The 23,450-nt window shown below is 53.0% G+C and overlaps 1 pseudogene; it reads left to right on the top strand.

Annotated features, from left to right (window-relative positions):
• LOC123352278 overlaps nt 1-23,450 on the top strand; it is an 83,119-nt pseudogene extending 59,669 nt beyond the window's left edge.

Below are 23,450 nucleotides of genomic sequence, written 5' to 3' on the forward strand. Positions count from 1 at the left end.
TGAAAAAACTGCGTTTGTTTAGTCTGGAGAAGATATGATCAGCTTTCAAGCACATAAAATTTTGTTTCAAGGAGGAGGGAGAAACATTGTTCTTCTTAACCTCTGAGGACAGGACAAAAAGCAAGGGGCTTAAATTGCCGCAAGGAAGGTTTAGGTTGGACATTAGGAAAAACTCCCTAACTGGCAGAGTGGTTAAGCACTGAAATAAATTGCCTAGGGAGGTTGTGGAATCTCCATCGTTGGGGATTTTTAAGAGCAGGCTGGACAAACACCTCTCAGGAATGGTCTAGATCAGGGGTGGCCAACATGTGGCTCTTTAGAATTTAATATGCGGCTCTTTGTATAGACATCAACTCCGGGGTTGGAGCTACAGGCACCAACTTTCCAGTGTGCTGGGTGTGCTCACTACTCAGCTACAGGCCCTGCCTCCACTCCACCCCCTCCCACCTCCTTTCCTGAGCCTGCAGTGCCCTCACTCCATTAACCCCCCCCCCCCAATGTCTTGCATAGTGTGAACAGCTGATCGGGAGGTGCGGGGAGGGAGGGGGAGGTTCTGATTATTGTGGCTTCCCATGGGTGGGAGCTGATGGGGGGCTGCTGACGTATTACTGTGATTCTTTGGCAATGTACATTGGTAAATTCTGGCTCCTTCTCAGGCTAAGGTTGGCCACTCCTGGTCTAGATAATACTTCGTCCTGCCTTGAGGGCAGGGGACTGGACTAGCTACCTCTCGAGGTCCCTTCCAGTTCTGTGATTCCATGAACCAAAGGCCAGAGATGAGCAGAATCCAAGGAGTCACTCTGGGGATTCTCCCTGTCATTGTCCCCAAGGCAGCTCTCTCAGGTTAACTAAGTTGTTCGATGCTCCAGCCTTTATCCAGTCTCTCCTGGGAGTGCCCCTTTCATGGGCTGGGCCTAGTTTTAGCCTTTGGCAAGCGTGACCCCGGGGGTGCTGAGACTGGGCCTTCTTGCCTCAGCACATCTTGTTCCTTTCTGTGGCTCCCCAGTGAATCCCAATGAGTAGATACTCCTCATACAGACTGTGAACATAAGAATGTGTTTAGTGTTTAGACTTCATTGAATGCTTCTGAGTTGCTGCCTGGGTTAACATCTGACTAGTTGCACTGTGAGCCTCTGTGGCTCTGTAAATCACCAGACAGGAGAGAGACTTTACCTAGGTGAAGTGCTGATTGGCAACCGAATGCATTACACCCTGCCTGGCAGGAAAGGTCCATCAACATCAGAGAGACTATTATGGGATGTTAACGAAGACACAAAAAACTGTTGTTGTGCTCTTGACTTCCCATTAGCTGAGTTTCCAGCTCAGAGCACATGGCAGGAAGGGGATAAAAAAAAAAACATGCAGAAGGAACTGATGATCTGTATGTTGCTTGGACTCTGGGGGGCAAAGTTTCTAGGCATAAGCAAGAGATCCCCAGCTGATTAGCCGGGGTTAGTTCTAAGGAAGATATAGAGCTTGCTTATAATAGAAGCTTCTATTACCTTTGAAATTTAGGACTGCAACTCATCTGCATCTATAGGATTACCTGCTTTAACTTTGTAAACAACTCTCCTTTCCTTTTAAATAAGTCTTAATACAGGTTATGACAGGACTGGCTACAAGTGTTGTCTTTGTTGGAAGATCTAAGATTCAGTTGACCTAAGGACGTGACTGGTCCTTTGGGCCTGGCAGTAACCTGAACATTGCTGTGATTCGTGGGGTAAGGCAGTGGTTCTCAACCAGGGATCTGGGGCCCCCTGGGGGGCCGTGAGCAGCTTTCAGGGGGCTGCCAAGCAAGGCCAGCATTAGACTCGCTGAGGCCCAGGGCACAAAGCTGAAGTCCCAGCGCATGGGGCTGAAGTCCAGGGCTCTGAGCCCCACCACCAGGGCTGAAGCCAAAGCCTGAGCAATGTAGCTTTGCGGGGGCCCCTGTGGCGTGGGGCCGCAGGCAGTTGCCCTGCTTGCTGCCCCTAACGCCAGCCCTGGCTTTTATATGCAGAAAACCAGTTATTGTGGCCCACGTGGGCAGTGGAGTTTTTATAGCGGGGGGGCGGGGGGGGCTCAGAAAGAAAAAGGTTGAGAACCCCTGGAGGAAGGGACCATCTGTCACAAAGGTGAGCTCACCTGCGTGGTGAGATATATGGGATCACCCAAGGGGACTGTCTGTGATTCCATGTTAATGCTGTTACAGAGCCTGAAGCGTTTACACTGGATACTTGGTTGGCGAAATCTCCATTCAGACCTCACACCCAATTTGGGGTTTGTTCCCTGCTTCTTACCAGTCTGCCCGAGGCTGGTGCTCGTGCTCTCCAGTCACTGGGGACAGCGTTACAGAGAGAGGGGCTGTGACTTCCCCACGGTCACTAAACAGGTCTGTGACAGAGCCAGGAACAGACCCTGTTAGCTCCAGAGCCCCGTCACCCGCAGCTTGGGAAGGTCCCCCGAGCACACTGTATTAGGCTGCAGGAAGAGGTGTGCAGAGACTGCAGCTGAGCTGCCCTGCCAAGACGGCCTGTGCATCCCTGGACAAACCACCTCGCTGGGGGGTGTCCCCTGGGTCAGGAGAAGTCAGTGTCCAGCCCTGTGGGGCTGTGCTCCTGGCTCATACCTCCAGCACTCACTGCTGCCCCTCCCTTACCAGCTGCACTGTTCAGCCAGCCCCAGGCCTCTGTGAGGTCACTTCCCCCAGCCCCCACCTCAAACCTTCAAACTGGGACATGGTGCACCAGTGCCAATCAGAGTGCACTAGTGTAAATTCCATCTGTACTAAGGGTTTGCACAAGTGCCTAAAACACCAGGGTGGCAGAGACCTTCAGAAACAGCAGTACGGTGGCACTAGAACCTATTTCTAGCTCGGTCACAGACAGCCTGGGTGACCTTGGACACGTCAATGTTTCTCCTCCCAACTTCAGTCTCTTTACCCAGCTGCCCACTCACTGGGGTCTCCTCTCTCTCCAGAGCTGCTCACCACTACAGTCTGTGTGGGTGTCCCCAGAGCTAAGGCAGGTCAGCTCGGGAATAGTCTTACAAGGGGGGCTGGGGAGTCTCTGTCCCTGGAAGTTTTTAAGAACAAGTAGGACAAAGCTCTGTCAGAGATAATCTACAGATACTTGGTCCTGCCTCAGCAGAGAGAGCTGGACTTGATGACATCTTGAGGCCTTATCTAGCCCTACATGTCTAGGATGCCATGAAATATATACATATAAAAACCCAACATACAGAATAAAACCCACCACAACATAATGTCAGGCAATTCGGGGGGGGGGGAGGGGGGGCACCACAACCTACACTCCACAGCATAAAATGACAATACAAAGGAGAAGAAAGCAACACGATGCAAACGATGACATCCTAGGACAAAAGCAGACAATGGAAAATAGCTCAACTCAAACCAACACAGCACAGGCACCAAACATGCTGAGGCAAAACAATGCACCATAAAACTGCTACACAACATGGTGCGATCACAGTTCCAAATGGCACCATGCAAAACAGCTCAGTGTAGAACAGGACACAGCACAAAAGAGAATTATTTCAGTGTAGGCCTGGAAGGGATCTTGAGAGGGCGTCTACTCCAGCCCCCTGTGCTGAGGCAGAACCAAGTATCCCTAGACATTCCCAGACTGGTGTATCTCTAACCTGGTCTTAAAAACCTCCAATGAAGGAAATTCCACAGCCTCCCTTGGAAGCCAATGCACGGCAAACACTGACCAAAACAACGCTGCACACACACACGCTGGGCTTGGGGTTAAGGGGAGAGGCAAGAATTCAAACAATCTGGGTTCAGTTCCCAGTTTTGCCCCAAATTCTCCATGCAAACTTGAGCAAATTACTTCAGCTCTCTGAGCTTCAGTTTCCCCATCTGTAAAATGGAGAGTCGCCTCCCACCATTGGCCTATTTAGCCTTTGAGCTTTTTGTGGCAAGGTCTCTCTGTCCCTGTGGGCATGTCCACACTGCAGTCAGATACCGGCGGCTGGCCCGTGTCCGCTGACTTGGGCTCACACGGCTCAGGCTGTGGGGCTGTTTAATTGTGGTGTCCATGTTCCAGCAGGGGCTGCAGCCCAAGGTCTGGCACCCTCCCACCTCGCAGGGTCCTACAGCCTGGCCCCAGCCCGAGCCCAGACATCTACACTGCAATTAAACAGCCCCTTCGCCTGAGCCCCCTGAGCCTGAGTCACCTGGCATGGGCCAGCTAGGGGGTTTTAACGGCAGGGTAGAGATACCCTTGGTGTCTGTGCAGCACCTGTCACAATGGGGACCCTGATCTTGGTCAGTGTCTGTGCAGAGCCCTGCGCAACAGGGGCCTGATCTCAGTCGGGGACTCTGCAACTCCCAGCATTACAGGATCCCGGATTTTGTTTAGGGCCCCTGCAGCATCTGGCAAAATGTGGGGCCAGGATCTCTGTCAGGGTCTGTGCAGTGCCCAGTACAGTGGTGGGGCGTGATCTGGGTCGGGGTCAGTGCAGGGCCAGGCCCAACAGGGACACAGATCTCAGTCGAGGTCTCTGAAGTGCCCAGCACAATGGACACAGCAGTTTGGGTCACAGTCGTGCACTGCCTGGTATAAAGGGAGCTGTGATCTCGGTCCAGGTCTCAGTTTTACCTGGCAAAACAGTGGGGTCTGATCTCACCTGGGGTCTCTTCAGCGCCTGGCAGAACAGGGCCCAGATCTCAGTTGGGGTCTCTGCAGCACCTGGCAGAACAGGGCCACGCTCAGTACGATAAGAGCCCTGATCTCAGTCACACACCTGGAGAGAAAAGCGGGAAGATTTTTGAGAATTCGATATCAGTATTTCAGAACTGAGGAGAAAATGGGGCACAAACTAAATATTTGCTAATGTGAGACAGAAGCACCAACATCTGGGAGATTTTACGTCAGCATTTAACAGTTCAAGAGAACGGAGGGGAAATTGGAGGGGATTATACAGGGATATTCAATCAACAACAGAATGAGATGGATTCTTCTTGCCTCACACTCACAGGGCCAGCAGGTGCTGGGGAGTAGCTGGGACTGGGAAACCTGGGGCTGGGCCGTCTCCATGGGGGACACTGGCTCCTCCCTCCCCTTCCTGGCCCTTCCCAGGCCCCGTTGCCAGCAGAGAGTGGCCCCCCCAGCCCAGCCCAGAGGTGTCCCTGTCTCAGGCCCCCCCCCAGCCTCTGCCCATTCACCCTCTGCCCAGCTCAGGAATCACTCGGGGGAACCATTTCCCACCCGCACAAGGACAAATCCCTGCAGGTGGAAATGGGGGGAAACCCCCAAACCTGAGACCTGAACTGGCCACTGGCGAAGGGGAGAGAAAATGGGGCACAATCGGGGGGGGGGGGGGGGACCGGGAACTTCTCAGGGGTTGGGGAGGGGGGGTCACCCTGGGCGCTGCTCGTGGCTCTCTAGGGAGAAAGGGGGCAGGACGGGGGAGGAGGGGGGTCCCCACGGGAGGGGGCAGCGGTAAATTCGAGGGGATCTCAGCCCCCCCCTTTCTCTCCCCGCTCCTCAGGGGTCACCTGCCCCCCCCCGGCCATGTCTGGGCTGCACAGACATTTCCCACCCGCTCCCCCCCACACAGCCCCGTCTCCCCCCCCCAGCCCCACGCAGGGACCCCAGTGGGGCCGGGTCCCTCCCCCCGGCACCCCCCGCGGAGCCCCAGGGCAGAGCCTGGCCGGGCCTGGGGGGCGCTGGGCTCCTGCGGGGGCAGCAGCTCCGAGCCCCCCGCGGGCGCTGCCCCCCCCCCCAAACAGCAGATCCCGGCGCTGCGAGATGCCGGGTCCCCCCTGGGCACTGGGGCAGAGTCACCGCCCGGCCCCGCCCCCGGGGCTCGCTCCGGGGCCTGGAGGCTGCAGCTCCGCAGCGGGGCGGGCGGAGCCTGGGGCGGCCCCAGGGCGGCTCCAGCGGGGCAGGGCCCGGGCCGGGCACGGGGGGGGGGGGTTAATGAAGGGCTCTCCCGCCGCGATCTGCGCATGCCCAGAGCTCCAACGGCACCAACCCTCCAACGGCTCCAGGAGAGGCTCCAACGGCCCCGCGCGAGCCAGGCAGAGCCGCAGCGGCCCGCGCGCGTCTGCAACTGGGCTTGGTCTCTCCCCCCAACGTCACTTCCGGTCCAGGGAGAGTCAGGAACTACATCTCCCAGCCTGCCCCGGGGCGCTTCCGCCCTCTCCGCAGTCCAGGTACGGGAGGTCCCCCGGGCCAGCCAGACCCTCCCCCCACCGCTCATCCCTTCCCCCGGCCCCGCCCCCTCTCCCAGCCGGTGCCTCTCAGACCCCCCCCGCCTTTTCCCGGGGAACGGCAGAGCTGGGGGGGGGACTTGTGACCCCCAGATAATAACCGCACCCCGCCCAACCCCCAGCCCTGACCCCGCCCCCGGCAGGAGCGTGTCCGCCCCACGCGTGTCCCCGGCCCTGCCCGCCCCGCGCTGCCCCCGGCCCCACCGCGCTGCCCCGCGGGCTGCAGGAGCCCCCGTGCTGTGCTTCTGGCTCCAGCCATGGCCCCGCTGCCACACAAGGGGCGGGGGCAGGGCCAGGGGGGCGGGAAGGGGCGGCTCCTCCCCAGGCCTGGCCCCGCCCCCGGGCCCCACGCAGGGGGTGGGACACGTGGGGACCCGCCTCAGCCCGGAGGGGGCAGGAGAGGGGCCGGGGCTCCCCAGGAGAAAAGCAGGGGCAGGGGCTAGTGTAGCAGCTTCCCCCCCCCCCAGCCCCTGCATTGGGTGTCAGCTGGATCCCAGCTGCTGCAGCCCGCCCTGGCGAGCGCTGCAACCCGGGGGGGCAGGGGTTGTGGGGCACAGAGAGGGTCTGGAGCGGCTGGGAGCGGGGGCGGGGGAGGATTGCAGGGCACAGGAAGGCATTAACCCCTCTGTGCCCGGCCGGGGGGCTTCTCCGGCTGCAGTGGCGCCAGCTCAGGTAGGGGTTATTGGAGGGGTTGCTGGTGGGTTCCTGCTGGAGGGGGAGGGGCAGGAAATACTGAAGAGGTGGCATCTTCTGGGGAGTTAGGGCTGGAGGGGGCAGGGAATACCCTGGGTGAGGAAAGGGAGGGGGACAGAGTGTGACAAACCTGCTGGGACTTGTTTAATGTGGGCCTAGATCCTCAGAACAAACATTTGGGTGTTGGGGGAGAAAATTCCCTAATTTGTGAAACAGGAAATAGAGAAACCAACCCCCTGGGCAGGGCGGGGAAAACTGACCAGACTCCCAGTGCTGAATCCAGGGGCTGGTGTGACATGGAAAGGGGGCATCCAGCAGGGAGGTGTAGGGAAGATGTCCCGGCCCCTCACATCCAGCTGCTGGCAGTGGGGAGGGTGTTGGATTGCCCACCATGGGGTTGTATCAGCCTCTGGCTCGTAGGTGTGTGATGGACCTGCTGGGAGAGACAAGGGGTCCCTCTTTGTTCTCTCACCGTGATGCCCCCTGGCTGCTCTCAGGACTAGGGGCACAAATTTTCTAAACTGAACCAAAAGTTCCTGCAGTTTTCAAAAGAGGAGAAAAGCAAAATCTGTGATTTCACACTCACAGTGACTGATAAGTGGACAGAAAGTTCTCACAGTGACAGGGCCGGTGACTGGGGAATGCCGGGCAGTGCTGGGAGCCAGGACTCTGGCACGAGTTGATCAGAGAGAAGGATCATGGTTAGTAGAAGTTCCCACAGCCAGGGGCCCAGCAGCTATTTCCTGGGACGCAGCCCCCAGAGTCCCCAGCCAGGGACCCCAGATACCCCTCAAAGCCCCACCGGCCAGGGAAGCCCCACCAGACCATGACTGTCAGGTTGGGAATCCCAGAGGGTTCCCCCCACCAAGAGCCCCAAGCAGCCAGAGACTCGCCTACTGGGAACTCAGTTCCTCACTGCCTGCCTAGGACCCGCCCTGCACACCACCACCAGCAGGATCTGCCCTGCCATTTGTCTGGGACCCCCTCCTCCACCCAGCGGGACCCCCTGATGCTTTACAGTGGGACCCCTCACTCTGCTTCCCTGGCATCCCCTGACCTAGTGCCAGGGATCCCCTCCCCCAGCTCTGGGCACGGCAGCGATGCCAGGAGCCAGCCGGGGAAGCACAGACGGAGCCCCTGGCACAGCACCAGGCTCCCTCTAACCCTCAGCCCCGCTGCTCTGCAGCCAACGGCCCCCAGCGATACCCACCTCCAAGACCCATAGCCGCAGGGCTGGGCACATCACAACCACCCCCTGAAACCCCAAATCTCCAGAACCCACCAGCCTCACTAGGGTACCCCCTGCAATCTCCCCCCACAGACACCTCCCCCCACCCCGCACAACACTGTTACCTCAGAGTGTCTGCTGAGTGGATAGAGAGTTATCACTGCCCCCTGCTGGCCAGTCACACAGGCAGAGGGAGCCCTGGGGGATGCCTCTTGAACAGGAGAATGGAAGGCCTGGAGGGCAAGAAAGGTAAGAAAAGTCCATGGCCTGTCACTAGCAAATAATGGCCACCCTGGATCCACCCCAGAAGTGGCTGCATCTTAGCACAGGGGGAATCAACCCCTCACAGAGGCCATTTGCTATGGGATTTAGGATACTTCTGGACCCACACTGCACTCACAGAGACCTCCTCATCCCATGCCAGCTGGAGAAAAAAAAAAGGGTCCAGCCAACTCTCCCGTTACCAGCTGGGAACCACTGAGCCCCAAACAGGGGGAGGCCTCTGGCTTTGATGTGTATTAAAGATGTGGCTGGTCTCTTTCATCAGCAAACATTTTAACACAGATAAAGGGGGGAAGAAATGGCTCTCAAAGGAGAGGGGAAAGATCAACACTGGGAAATTTAACCCCCTGCAACCTCCAAGATGGAGAGTGATTCAGGGCAACAGGTTTCCTCCAAGAAAGGAGAAGTTGCTGGGATTGAGAGACATGGGGAACAGCCCCAAACATGAAAGGAATTTTAATTGATATTTGATAATAACGTAGAAGAGAAAGGGGGGAAATCTGAGAGATTTTGGCTCTATTTTTGCAAATAATAGAGAGGAAAGTGGAAAATCAAAGGGATTTTATATCAGTTTATATCTGATGCGCAGTAAAATGTCAGTGTTTCACATCAGTATTTGTTAAACGAATAGAGAGGAAATGGGCAACATTTGCAAACATGGTCCTATGGTTCTATGGTCAAGAAGCTGAGAAAAGGTGTAAATCTGAGATTTTCCTGGTATTTTATAATTAGAGAGACGGGGGAAATCTCAGGGCATATTCAATTAGAAACAAACAACTAGAGAGAAGTGGGGCAAACGTTTAGGGTATTTTATATCAACCTTTGAGATGTGCAGAGAAAACGTGTCACAAACTATGCAACTGGAGGTGGAAAATCAGACTCCTGGAGAGACCAGGGGGAAATGGGGGGGGACGGGAGAGCGGCTCGTTGGAGGGGAAAGGGGCGAATCTCCCCGGATTTTACAGCCCGTGTGAGACACTGAGAGAGAAAAGGGGCAGAACTGGAGAGAATTTGTATCGGGGGCGAGAGGCAAGTGGCACAAACAGGGACAGGATCCAATTAACCCCCCTCCCCCCTTCGCCCGCCGACGTGCACAGGCAGAAATTGTGGAAAAACAACATCGCTTGCCTCACAACCTAAGTCGTGCAGAACGCAATGCCATCCACAGCCTCAGAAACCATCCTGATATTATAATCAAAGAGGCTGATAAAGGAGGTGCTGTTGTCATCATGAACAGGTCTGACTACCAAAAGGAGGCCGCCAGACAACTCTCCAATACTAAATTTTACAGGCTACTTCCCTCAGATCCCACTGAGGAATACACTAAGAAACTGCACCATCTACTCAGGACACTCCCTACACTAACACCAGAACTAATCAACATACCCTTAGAGCCCCGACCAGGGTTATTCTATCTACTACCCAAGATCCACAAACCCGGAAATCCTGGACGCCACATCATCTCGGGCATTGGAACTCGCAAACCCAAGAAAGAAACCAACAGGACTCCACTGGCCATCACATACAGTCCCCAGCTAAAACCCCTACAACGCATCATCAGGGATCTACAACCCATCCTGGACAATGATCCCACACTTTCACAGGCCTTGGGTGGCAGACCAGTTCTCGCCCACAGACAACCTGCCAACCTGAAGCATATTCTCACCAGCAACTGCACACCGCACCATAGTAACTCTAGCTCAGGAACCAATCCATGCAACAAACCTCGATGCCAACTCTGCCCACATATCTACACCAGCGACACCATCACAGGACCAAACCAGATCAGCCACAACATCACCGGTTCATTCACCTGCACTTCCACCAATGTAATATATGCCATCATATGCCAGCAATGCCCCTCTACTATGTACATCGGCCAAACTGGACAGTCTCTAAGGAAAAGGATAAATGGACACAAATCAGACATTAGGAATGGCAATATACAAAAACCTGTAGGAGAACACTTCAACCTCCCTGGCCACACAACAGCAGATCTTAAGGTGGCCATCCTACAGCAAAAAAACTTTAGGACCAGACTTCAAAGAGAAACTGCTGAGCTCCAATTCATCTGCAAATTTGACACCATCAGCTCAGGACTAAACAAAGACTGTGAATGGCTTGCCAATTACAGAACCAGTTTCTCCTCCCTTGGTTTTCACACCTCAACTGCTAGAACAGGGCCTCATCCACCCTGATTGATCTAACCTCGTTATCTCTAGCTTGCTTCTTGCTTGCTTATATATACCTGCCCCAGGAAATTTCCACCACTTGCATCTGAAGAAGTGGGTAGTCACCCACGAAAGCTCATGCTGCAAAACGTCTGTTAGTCTATAAGGTGCCACAGGATTCTTTGCTGCTTCTACAGAACCAGACTAACACGGCTACCCCTCTGATACTTAACAGGTAAAATTGCGCATGCTCCGTGCGAGCCCTGCTGGGGGCGGGAGAACAAAGCTGCAGCTGCCGCCTCCGTGTGAGCCGGGCCCGGGCTGAGCCGCAGCTGCTCCCTGGGGGGGTCTGTGCGGGGGGGCCGGCCGGGGGGGGGGGTTCTCCAGCTGGGCCCCGCCCCCCGGGCAGCCCCGGGCTCTGCCCGCCCCAGCCCCGCCCGGAGCCCCCGGGGAGTGAGAGACCGCTGGGGGGGCGGGCACGTGACTCTGCCCCGGGGAACCCGGGAGAAGCCTTGGAGCCGCCTCGGCCCCAGTGGAGCCGCAGCAGGATCCGCCCCCGCTGGGATGGGGAGCCCGGGACCCGGCGGGGGGGTCCCTGGGGGGAGGAGGGTGTCGGGCGGGCGGGGAGAGAAGCCGGAGTTGCGGGGGGGGTGTTGAACTGTCTCTGGGCAGCCAGGAAATTCCCGGGGGGGGGGAGTGGCGGGCGGGCGAATGGGGGAGGGGGGTTAATTGGATCCTGTCCCTGTTGGTGCCACTTGCCTCTCGCCCCGATACAAATTCTCTCCAGTTCTGCCCCTTTTCTCGCTCAGTGTCTCACCTGGGCTATAAAATCCGGGGAGATTCGCCCCTTTCCCCTCCCATGAGCCGCTCTCCCGTCTCCCCCATTTCCCCCTGGTCTCTCCAGGAGTCTGATTCTCCACCTCCAGTTGCATAGTTTGTGACACGTTTTTTCTGCAAATCTCAAAGGTTGATATAAAATATCCTAAACATTTGCCCCACTTCTCTCTAGTTGTTTGTTTCTAATTGAATATGCCCTGAGATTTCCCCCGTCTCTAATTATAAAATGCCAAGAAAATCTCAGATTTACACCTTTTCTCAGCTTCTTGAACATAGATATAAAATGTTTGCAAATGTTGCCCATTTCCTCTCTATTCATTTAACAAATACTGATGTGAAACACTGACATTTTACTGCACATCAGATATAAACTGATATAAAATCCCTTTGATTTTCCACTTTCCTCTCTATTATTTGCAAAAATAGAGCCAAAATCTCCCAGATTTCCCCCCTTTCTCTTTCAGTTCTACGTTATTATCAAATATCAATTAAAAATCCTTTCATGTTTGGGGCTGTTCCCCATGTTTCTCAATCCCAGCAACTTCTCTTTTCTTAGAGGAAACCTGTTGCCCTGAATCATTCTCCATCCTGGAGGTTGCAGGGGGTTAAATTTCCCAGTGTTGATCTTTCCTGTCTCCTGTGAGAACCATTTCTTTCCCCCCTTTACCTCTGTTAAAATGTTTGCCCAAGAAAGAGACCAGCCAGATATTTAATACCCATCAAAGCTCGAGGCCTCCCCCTCTTTCGGGATCAGTGGTCCCCAGCTGGTAACAGGAGAGTTGGCTGGACCCTTTTCTTTTCTCCAGCTGGCACGGGATGAGGAGGTCACTCTGAGTGCAGTGTGGGTCCAGAAGTATCCCAAACCCCATGGCAAATGGCCTCTGTGAGAGGTTGATTCCCACAGTGCTAAGATGTAGCCACCTCTGGGGTGGATCCATGGTGGCCATTATTTGCTAGTGACAGGCATGAACATTTCTTACCTATTTTGTCCCTCCAGGCCTTCCATCCTCCTGTTCAAGAGACATCCCCCAGGGCTCCCTCTGCCTGTGTGACTGGCCAGTAGGGGGCGGTGGTCACTTTCTATCCACTTCTCAGGCACTGTGCGGTAACAGTGTTGCACTGGGGGAAGGGGTGTCTGTGTGGGGAGATTTCAGCTGGAGCTGAAGGGGTGTTGTGGTAGTGGGAGTTGTTTAGGTGACTGGACAGGTGGGATCCTAATCAAATTGGTGGGTTCTGGAGGTTTGGAGGGGTTGGTTGTGATGTGCCCAGCCCTGAGGCTGTGGGTCCTGGAGGTGGATATCACTGGGGGCCGTTGGCTGCAGAACAGCGGGGTTGGGCATCTCTTGAGGGTGGGGCAGGGGGTTAGAGGGAGCCTGGTGCTGTGCCAGGGGCTCTGTCTGGGCTTCCCCCGCAGACTCCTGGGATCATTGCCATGCCCAGTGCACAGGGGTGGGGGGGAGGGAGCGGAGCTCTGGCACTAGCTCAGGGAATGCCAGGCAAGCAAAGTGAAGGGTCCCACTGAAAAGCATCGGGGCAGAGGAGGGGGTCCCAGACAAACGACATGGCAGATCCTGCTGGAAATCAGGAAGGTGTCCTAGGCAGGCAGTGAGGGACTGAGTTCCTGGCGGGGTGTCCCTGGCTGCTGGGGGCTCTTGGTGGGGGGAACCCTTTGGGATTCCCAACCTGGCAATCATGGTCTGGTGGGGATTCCCTGGCTGGTGGGGCTTTGAGGGGTATCTGGGGTCCCTGTCCAAGGATTCTGGGAGCTGCGTCTCAGGGAATATCTGGTGGGACCCTGGCTAGGGGAGTCTGTTGCCCCTGGCTGTGGGGTCTGGGCTCTGGGTACTGGGGAGTGTCTGGGGGCTGCTACTAACCATGATCCTTCTCTCTGATCAACTTGTGTCAGAGTCCTGGCTCCAAGCACTGCCTGGCATTCCCCAGTCACATGCCCTGTCACTGTGATAACTTTCTGTCCACTTATCAGTCACTGTTCGTGTGAAATCACAGATTTTGCTTTTCTCCTCTTTTGAAAACTGCAGGAACTTTCAGTTCCATTTGGAAAATTTGTGCCCCCCAGTCCTTGTTCTCCATCTGGGGTATGAGGGAGGTGGGAAGGGGTCAGCACTGCCGCACAATGGTCTCTTCCACAGCGTTCTGGACTCATTCTTTCTGAAATCTGGTTTCATTGAGACCAATGTTAATCCAGAGTCACTGTATGGAAGGACAAGGAGTCACTCCAGATGGACAGTGGGGCTAATGAGATCAGCAATTCTCCCTGTGAGGAGGGGCTCTCATTAGCTGCTCTCCTTAGAGAGCTAAAGGAGGGAAGCTGCTCAAACGCTCTGTCCCTCTCTGCTCAGGATACTGGGGTTCAGCTTCCTGGGTCAGACACTGCAGCCTCCATTGTGATCTGGGAGACCAGGCTTAGCAGCTGCTGCTCCCGCAGCGGGGTTCTGTGCTGGGATGTGACCTGAATTAAAGCTGCTTCTCTGCCCGGCCCAGGGGATGACTTTCTCCAGCTGGTCCTAGCCCCCTAGGGCAGCCCTGGGCCCTGTTAATACTAAATTCTGAGCCAGAGTCTCCAGGTAACTGAAAGAAACGAAGGGAAAATGCTGGGGTCTGGCCTTAAAATGACTCCACACAAACAGACCCTCCCCCTCATTTCTCATCCAATTAACAATTGCAGGAGCAAATCCAGCCATGGGGGAGCAAACTACCCAGGAATGGGCCTTTCCTACCAGACGGGCAGGGAGAGGGGACAAGGAGATAGAAGGAGAAAGAGAGACTGAAAGGGGCTGTGGGGGAGAAGAGTTTGGAGAGAGATTTCCAGATCTCTAATCTGCCCAGACAGATGTATTGCTGCACCCTGGGTAGAGTCACTTTCCTGTGGAAAAGATGAGAATCAGACAGAGGAAAATCCAGTTCCTGACTCCATATCCCTCCTGCTGGGGTGTGGCTGCTGTGGGGTCAGTGTCTGAGGGGATCCCCCACAGTGAATCCTTTGGTTCTGCTTTTTTCTAGCCTTGTGTTCAGAGACTTTGTTAGGGGGTGAGGGGAGGGAGATGGGAGGTCAAAAATGTCTCTGTGGGCTTAGCCTGGCAGGAGAGGCCAGGTCTACACTGTATAAAGAGATCAAGCCTTTCTCAGCATGGCAGACTCTAGGGTGCCTGTCTGCAGGGAAAGGGTCTGGGGGAATCATGGTGTGAAATGAATTAAAGCCTGTTCTGAAACCTTCACAATTGCCCTTCTCGCCCTGCCAGGCTGCAGAATAAACGTCCATGTTTCGCTCCAGTTCATCCCGTCCTCTCGTTGGACAGGGGAGAGAAATGGCTGCAGAGGAGCCAGTTCAGGTAGGTATTATCAGGGGGTTGCTGGTGGGTTCCTCCAGGGCGGGAGAGGGACAGCAAATACGTGGGAGATGGGAAGGTTTGCACAGGCTGGTTTGGAGGTTGCAGTCTGGTTTGCAGGAAATGCACAGGGTGGAGAAAGGGAGGAGGACAGGGGTGTGCTAACCCTGCTGGGAGTTATTTAATATGTGGCCTAGATTCTAGGAAGAGACCCAGGAGGTTCGGCAGTGGAAATGCTCTAGTTTGTGGAACAGAAAATAATCCAGCTACATGGGGCTGGGAAAACTGACCAGACTCATAGTGCTGGAGCCCGACCTGACTAACCAGCGGCTGCTTGAGATATGAAGGGGGCACCCACCAGTGAGGCTTAGGGGAGATTCCCCTCCCTTCCCATCCAGCTCTTCAGAATGGGGAGGTTGTTGAGCTTCCTACCAGGGAGCTGTCCCTGGACCCTGCTAGGGGCTCCATCTCCTGAACCCGTCTGTGGCTAGTAGGTGCGTGATGGCTCTGCTGGGAGAGAGGAGGGGCTCTCGCTTCATCCCCTCCCACTGGTGTTTCCTGGATGCTCTGAGCAGGGTGGGGGTGGGACTCTGTCTGCAATGCACCAAAAGATTCTGTTTGGCTCCTGTCCTCCATGTATAGGGGGGCTGTGAGTGGAGCAGCAGATACTGAGTGTTGGACTCTTGCTCTTTCAGGGGCCGGTGACCTTCGAGGAGGTGGCTGTGTACTTCACCAGGGGAGAGGGGGCTCTGCTGGACCCTGCTCAGAGAGCCCTCTACAGGGATGTCATGCAGGAGAACTATGAGAATGTGACCTCGCTGGGTAAGGGTTCCTGTCCCCTTGGTTCTTGGAAGGGGAAAAGAAGAGAGATGGTTCATGCCACCCCTCAATGCCACCTCTACTCTGCCCTGTTTCAGCATCACCCCAATATGCCAGTAACACACAAGCTACCAGAGACCTTCCCCTGCTGCAGAACAGTTTGGGAAGAGAGCACAGGAGCCGTATCGCACAGTGTCAAATATCTCCTGTTTGCTCAAGAAAAACTGAGGGTTAGGTGCAGCATAATCAGCAGAAGCTTCCTACCCCTGACCTCTCAAACTCTGAGCCTTCTCCACCCAGGCCACAATAATGCTTGGGGTGTAACGAGCAGGCAGCTGGAGTCAGCTGCTGATCCAGGTTACTTATCACACAGACACTCCGTGCGTCCTTGAATGCTGGCTGGGGGTATCCAGAGAAGGAAGCTCAGTGGCGGATTTAGCGTTAGTGGGGCCCTGTGCTCAGCTCCATTTTAGGGGTCCCTCCTTGGGACATAGGCAAGAAAAAGAACATTCTCTCATTTCCCTCCCACCCCCATTTTTCATTCTTTTTTTCCTTCCTCCTCCTCACCCTATAAGTAATAGGAAGTAAATGAAAATAAAGTGAGGTACCTTGATTGTTTTTGTCGTCTAACCGATTTTTCCACAGACCACTTGAAAATTGCTGAGTCTTGGTGCACCACTTAATGATCTTTCCATATATTGTTTGTGCCGTTAGCTAACTATTGTAAAGCGCTTTGGATAAGAGCCCTTTATTAACAATTAAAAATGTTGGAGTGCAGGGTCTGGCCAGGAGTTAGGGTGTGGGAGGGGGCAGGGGGTTGGGGTGTGGAGCACTTACCTGGAGCAGCTACTGTTTCATGCGAGCAATGCAGGTGGGGATGTGGGGGGGCAGGATTCAGGGCTGGGGGGGTGTGATGGGCAGGGGGGTGGGGGAGGGAAGGGGTTATGGGTGGTTGCAGGAATCAGGGAGGGCAGGGAACTGGGGTGTGTTTGAGAGGGGTGAAGGAGTAAGGGCTGGGGGTGTGAGGGAGTGCAGAGGTCAGGGCTGGGGGTGCAGGGTCTGGGAGGGAGTTAGGGTGCAGGAGCAGCTGGAGATTGGGGTGCAGGATCTGGCCAGATTTTAGGATGCAGGAGGGGGCTCAGGGTTGGGGCAGGAGGTTGGGGTGTGAAGTGCTTACCTGGGGCAGCTCCCATTTGGTGTGAGGGGTGCAGGTGGCAATGTAGAGGGGGGTGTGCAGAAGCTCCCATTTGGTGCTCAGGGTGCGGTTGAGGATGTGGGGGGGGTGCAGGAGTCAGAGCAGGGGGTGTGAGGGCTCGTTATGGGGAGGGGATGCAGGAGTCAGGTCTGGGGGCTGGGAGGGTGGGCTGGGGTACTGGGGGTGCTCTCAGCCCCCTACCCTGAGTGGCTTAAGCAGGGGCTGGGGGCAGGGGGGTATGTGATAGGGGGAGTGCTTTGGAAAGCAGTGAGCAAGTGACCAGGGAGCTTTTCAAACAGGGCTGCTAATGGGGAGTTTCGTGAGGGAGTTTGGAAGGGGAGTGGGAAGGGGGCGAGGTACTCTTGCCATTCTTTAAAACATTTAAGCTATAATACAAACTTCTTGATTGAAACAAAACCCCTGTTGTTAACCTAGGTGGCTGTAAGAGAGAATGCAGGCAGAAGCCCAGCAGCAGAGTGGGGGCTATCCTGTTTGTTGCTCTCAATGTAGCATGTATGATTACCTGCCCTGTGGGCGGGGGCTTACGTGTGCATTCGGTGCAAGGAGCTCCTGGCCCTCAGAGACCGCGTGGAGGCTTTGGAGGCCAGGGTGGTGGAACTGGAGACGCTAAGGGAGGCAGAGAAGTATGTTGATGAGGCCTTCCGGGACACTTGTAGATTTCTCCCACCTCCGGTCAGACAGCCACTGCGCTGTTGAGGAGGATGAAAGGCCCAGGGAAGGAGAGCTGTCAATGGGAGCAGAGGGAAACCTTCCCATAGTTGGGACCCTCCTCCCAGATGGTGTTGGGGTAACCTCTTGCACTGAGGTTACCTCTCCGGGGAGGGAACCCCAGGCATTAAGAAAAGGCAGATGTTAGTAATGGGAGATTTGATCATTAGAAACAAGGATAGCTGGGTTTGTGACGACCCGGAGAACCGTATGGTGACTTGTCTGCCTGGTGCAAAGGTTGCTGATTTCTCAAGGCATCTAGATAGATTTATGTGTAGTGCTGGGGAGGAGCCGGTGGTCGTGGTACATGTAGGCACCAGTGACATAAGGAACAGTAGGTGAGACATCCTGGAGGCCAAATTTAGTCTGCGAGGAAAGAGACTGAAATCTGGGACCTCTATGGTGGCATTCTCAGAAATGCTTCCAGTTCCACGCACAGGGCCAGGTAGGCAGGCAGAGCTTCAGAGTCTCAATGGGTGGATGAGATGATGGTCTAGAGAGGAGGCGTTTAGATTGATTAGGAACTGGGGAAACTTTGGGGATGGGCTCCACCTAAACCAAAGTGGAACCAGACTGCTGGCACTTAACATTAAAAAGGTTGCAGAGCAGTTTTTAAACTAAGAGATGGGGGAAAGCCAATGGCTGCAGAGGAGCTTGTGGATCGGACAGAGACTTGTCTTAGAGGAGAGACTAGTGATAGAGATTTTCTAGTTCTAGTCAGGCAGAGAGGCTGGAAGAGGATAAAGTAGGGGCCAGATCAGACGAGAAGCATTCACACACACAAGAATTTGACTCATCAGAAAAGGGCAGACAAATAAACAGTGACAAGTTTTTCAAGTGCTTGTACACAAATGCTAGAAGTCTAAATAATAAGATGGGTGAATTAGAGTGCCTCGTGTTAAAGGAGGATATTGACATAATAGGCATCACAGAAACCTGGTGGAGTGAGGACAATCAATGGGACACAATCATTCCAGGGTACAAAATATATCGGAAGGACAGAGCAGGTCATAAGAACGGCCATACCGGGTCAGACCAAAGGTCCATCTAGCCCAGTATCTCTCTCTACTGACAGTGGCCAATGCCAGGTGCCCCAGAGGGAGTGAACCTAACAGGCAATGATGAAGTGATCTCTCTCCTGCCATCCATCTCCATCCTCTGACGAACAGAGGCTAGGGACACCATTCTTTACCCATCCTGACTAATAGCCATTTATGGACTTAGCCACCATGAATTTATCCAGTTCCCTTTTAAACATTCAACCTCCCTGGACACACAATAGCAGATCTTAAGGTGGCCATCCTGCAGCAAAAAAACTTCAGGACCAGACTTCAAAGAGAAACTGCTGAGCTTCAGTTCATCTGCAAATTTGACACCATCAGCTCAGGATTAAACAAAGACTGTGAATGGCTTGCCAACTACAGAACCAGTTTCTCCTCCCTTGATTTTCACACCTCAACTGCTAGAACAGGGCCTCATCCTCCCTGATTGAACTAACCTCGTTATCTCTAGCTTGCTTCTTGCTTGCATATATATACCTGCCCCTGGAAATTTCCACTACTTGCATCCGAAGAAGTGGGTATTCACCCACGAAAGCTCATGCTGCTAATTGTCTGTTAGTCTATAAGGTGCCACAGGATTATTTGCTGCTTGTATTGTAACAGGAGGCTATTCAGTAGATTATGTCTTTTCAAATGGTACCTCACAAGCCCTACAGTGATAAATGCAGGGGAGGGGAGGGATCTCCCTTTTATAAACACCCAGCCAGCCAGTTGGCTGTAAAATCCCTCTTGGTGCGAGTTCTCTGCTTGGTTTACCTCTAAAGGGTTAACAAGCCAACAGGGTTTAAAAAAAAAAGTATTGGGGACCTGACCAAAAGAGCCAATGGAAAGGCTAGAACTTTGTTAAATGGGAAAGTAACTTTCCCTTTGTCTGTTGTTCTCCGGAGAAGGCGACACGGAGTAGCAATGCTGTGTATGGCTTGAAGCAGGTATGAAAATTCATCTTCCATACCTAGAAGAAATGATTTGGCCAGGGAATGTTTAGACAGACACAATCAGGTTTATTTTTTATTTTGGCTTTTGGATCTCCTCTATGCTATCCCAGATGCTTTTGTTTGCTTGTAAGCTTTAAGCTGAACCCTCAAGAAATCTGTTTTGGGTGCTTACAAAAATTTTCTTTTAAGATCTAGCAAAAGCCTAAGTTCCAGATGTATTGTTTTCCTTTTCAATTTTACAAAAATTTACCTCTTTTAAGAACAGGATTGGATTTTTGGTGTCCTAAGAGGTTTGTGTGTGTTGTTTGATTAGCTGATAGCCACAGCTAATTTCCTTTGTTTTCTTTCTCAGCTCTTTCCCGGAGGGGAGGTGAAAGGGCTTGAGGGTGCCCCAGAGGGAAGAATTCTCAAGTGCTCCTTCCTGGGTCCAAGGGTTTGGGGTTTTTTTGTCTTTGGGTGGTGGCAGCATTTACCAAGCCAAGGTCAGAGAAAAGCTGTAACTTTGCAACTTTAATACAAGCCTAGAGTGGCACAAATTAATTTGTAGAATCCTGTCGGGCCCCCACTTTCTGCACTCAGAGTGACAGAGTGGGGATTCAGCCCTGACACATACTATGAACAAAATTGATCATAATTTTCTAGAATAGTGAACATAGGGGAACAGACTAGCACAGTGTCTGTGTGTTCCCAACATATATGTGGGTATTCTAGTCCCTCACAAGCAAGGTGTTCGGCATCTTCAAACAGCTGAGGAACCGGTCCTGGGAATTGACTGGTTTATTAAGTGACACTGTATGGAATTGAGAGACCCTTTATATTATTATTATTATATTATAAATACTGTGGCAAATTGCCGGTACTGTTATGCTGGGTCTCACGCTCTCTCTCTTCTTGGGGAAGGTTCAGGGCGCCATTGCTTGCCTCTGAATCAGTATTTTAAATACCCCACTAGTGTCCTTGAGGAGGGGAGTGGAGAGGGAGGGACCTGGGCCCGCCCTCTTCTCTAGGTCCCAACCCAGGGGCCCTGAGGTTAGTGGTGAACCACTTGAACTGGCGGTTCCTTCCCCTGGGCTACTTCCCTCTCCTGCCCTTCAGCTTGTGGAGGGGCTTCTTGCCCTCCTTCTACACAAGCCAGGTGCCCCTTACCTAGGGTTTTTGGATTTCTCAGCCCACCGCAGCACTCCTCCAAACTTTCCTTTTGTCTCTCTTCAAAACTGCTCTCTGCTCCAACTCCTTCAAACTGCTCCCTGCTCCAAACAAACCTTCCTGCTCCAACTCCCACACTGTCTGACTGAAGCAGGGGGTTTTTATCACCTGACTGGCTGCTGGGGCTCTAATTGGCTTCAGGTGCTCTAGTTAATCTATAGCAAACTTTCTTCCCTCTACAGGGAATAAGGCTCCCTTCTAACCCTCTCCTGCTGCCCTCTGGCCACGCTGTATCACACTGTGTACTGAGACCTCCAAGGCTTTTCCATGCCATGTGCTGTGAAGCTTGTGTTTGGGACCCAGGAATTAGAAGCCACTTGGCAAAAGGAATATAAAGGGCAGCTGCATCATCTCCATTTTGTCTTCAATCCCTCTTCCTACCTCTGGAGCAACTTCTCTACAAACTGAAGGCTTGAACAAAGGACTGAATAATGTGGATGTGTACCAGAGAGCCTTTCAAGCCAGAAACTCACCAATACTGCTAAGAACCAGATGTATAGATTTCTGAATGTGTCTGACTGCTTTCCCATGTAACAACTCCCTATTTCTTTTTCTTTTATACTAAACCTTTAGTTTAGATGCTTTCTTGCTTATAAACCTTTAGTTTAGATGCCAATGATTGGCTGGCATCGTAGTATTTTGAGTAAGATCCAAACCTGTACTGACCTGGTAATGTGGCTGACTCTGGGGTCAGAAGAACACTTTGTTTATGTGAGCAGAGTTTTTAAATAACCTCTCACTGTGCTGGACCTAGGTGCTGACTGGGAGACAAAGAACTGGAATGCAATAAAGGGGGCTGTGTGATTTCTTTTTTCAGTTTCTCGATAACCAGTGTGGGGGATCAGAAGCACAGTTGGTGACTGGTTGGTGAGTTTAACTTCCGTGATAACCACCAGTTTGGGGAGCCTCTGCTCTCCCTTTTTCAGCCTGCCCTGGTCTTGGCATTTTCAGTGAGGACTAGCCCAGGCACACCGGGTCACACTAAGTATTAAAGTTAAATTAATAGAATGTTTTTTTATGAGAAAGTTTTATGAAATCAACAGAATTTCTTTGTTTTCTTTCATCTGAGCAGGGTTTCCATTTTCCAAACCTGATGTGATCTCCCAGCTGGAATGAGGGGAAGAGCCATGGGTCTCAGACCTGCAGGGTTCAGAGGGAAAACAGACCCTGAGATCTCCCTGCAGAGGTGAGGAAACATTAAACCAACTCTGAGTGTGAAAGTACCTGAAGGAAACATCTGGGATGCCCTACCAAGCCCTTGAGAGGTCTCTCAGTTCATTATTGTTGCCAGCAGGGGTCATATCCTCAGAGTAACTATAGCTCATGGCTTCCCGTAGATTCTAGCAGACACCAGGCAGTAGCTTCCTCCCTTCCCCCTGAGAATTTGGATGGGATTTGAAAGCCAAATTGATCCCCTCCTCTCTCCTGTTTTGGGAAGAGTATGGGCGAGTTCAGTTTGTGATTTTTATTTGACCTCCCTCCAGCACTTAGTTTGTTTTGGCTTTTCACTTTTCATCCCTGTTTGATGTTTCTGTCTGTTTCACCGCAGGTGATGCAATGGCATGTGAGAAAGAGGAGCAGAATTCTCAGCAGAAAAATGTTCAGCAAGTGGATAAGCACAGAGCATTATTGCAAAGATCAAAAAGCAATGTGTCCAGGAGTCATGAGGAGGAAAAGTCCTGTGAGATTCAGCACAGACCAGAAAGAGAACAAGGAAACCAGCCGGGGGTGAAAATGGGTAAACGTATTTCCTCTCAGGGAACTCAGAAGGACCTCAAGGAAACCACAACAAAGCAGGAAATCATCATTGGAAAGAGAAAAAATACATGCACAGAGTGTGGAAAAAACTTATGTGACTACTCAGCCCTTCTTAATCATCAGAGAATCCACACAGGGGAAAGGCCCTATGAATGCTGTGAGTGTGGGAAAACCTTCAATCGCAGATCAGACCTTTCTAAACATCAGAGAATCCACACAGGGGACAGGCCCTACGAATGCCGTGAGTGTGGGAAAACCTTCACTCGAATATCAACCCTTTCTGTTCATCAGAGAATCCACACAGGGGAGAGGCCCTATGAATGCCGTGAGTGCGGGAAAAGCTTCTCTAGCAGCTCAGCCCTTATTCAGCATCAGAGAATCCACACAGACGAGAGGCCCTATGAATGCAGTGAGTGTGGGAAAAGCTTCTCTAGCAGCTCAGCCCTTATTCAGCATCAGAGAATCCACACAGACGAGAGCCCCTATGAATGCTGTGAGTGTGGGAAAACCTTCATTTACAGATCAGGCCTTTCTCAGCATCAGAGAATCCACACAGGGGACAGGCCCTACGAATGCAATGAGTGTGGGAAAACCTTCACCCAAAGATCAACCCTTTCTGTTCATCAGAGAATCCACACAGGGGAGAGGCCCTATGAATGCCGTGAGTGTGGGAAAACCTTCAATCGCAGCTCAAACCTTATTACTCATCAGAGAATCCACACAGACGAGAGGCCCTATGAATGCAGTGAGTGTGGGAAAAGCTTCACTCACAGCTCTCACCTTAATGGGCATCAGAGAATCCACACAGGAGAGAGGCCCTATGTATGCCGTGAATGTGGGAAAACCTTCAATCACAGCTCGCACCTTCTTACCCATCTCAGAATCCACACAGGTAAGAGGCCCTATTAATGCCGTGAGTGCGGGAAAAGCTTCACTCAGAGCTCAGCCCTTTCTAAACATCAGAGAATC

Source organism: Mauremys mutica, chromosome 18, assembly GCF_020497125.1.
Source record: "Mauremys mutica isolate MM-2020 ecotype Southern chromosome 18, ASM2049712v1, whole genome shotgun sequence".
In the NCBI taxonomy this organism is placed as follows: Eukaryota; Metazoa; Chordata; order Testudines; family Geoemydidae; genus Mauremys; species Mauremys mutica.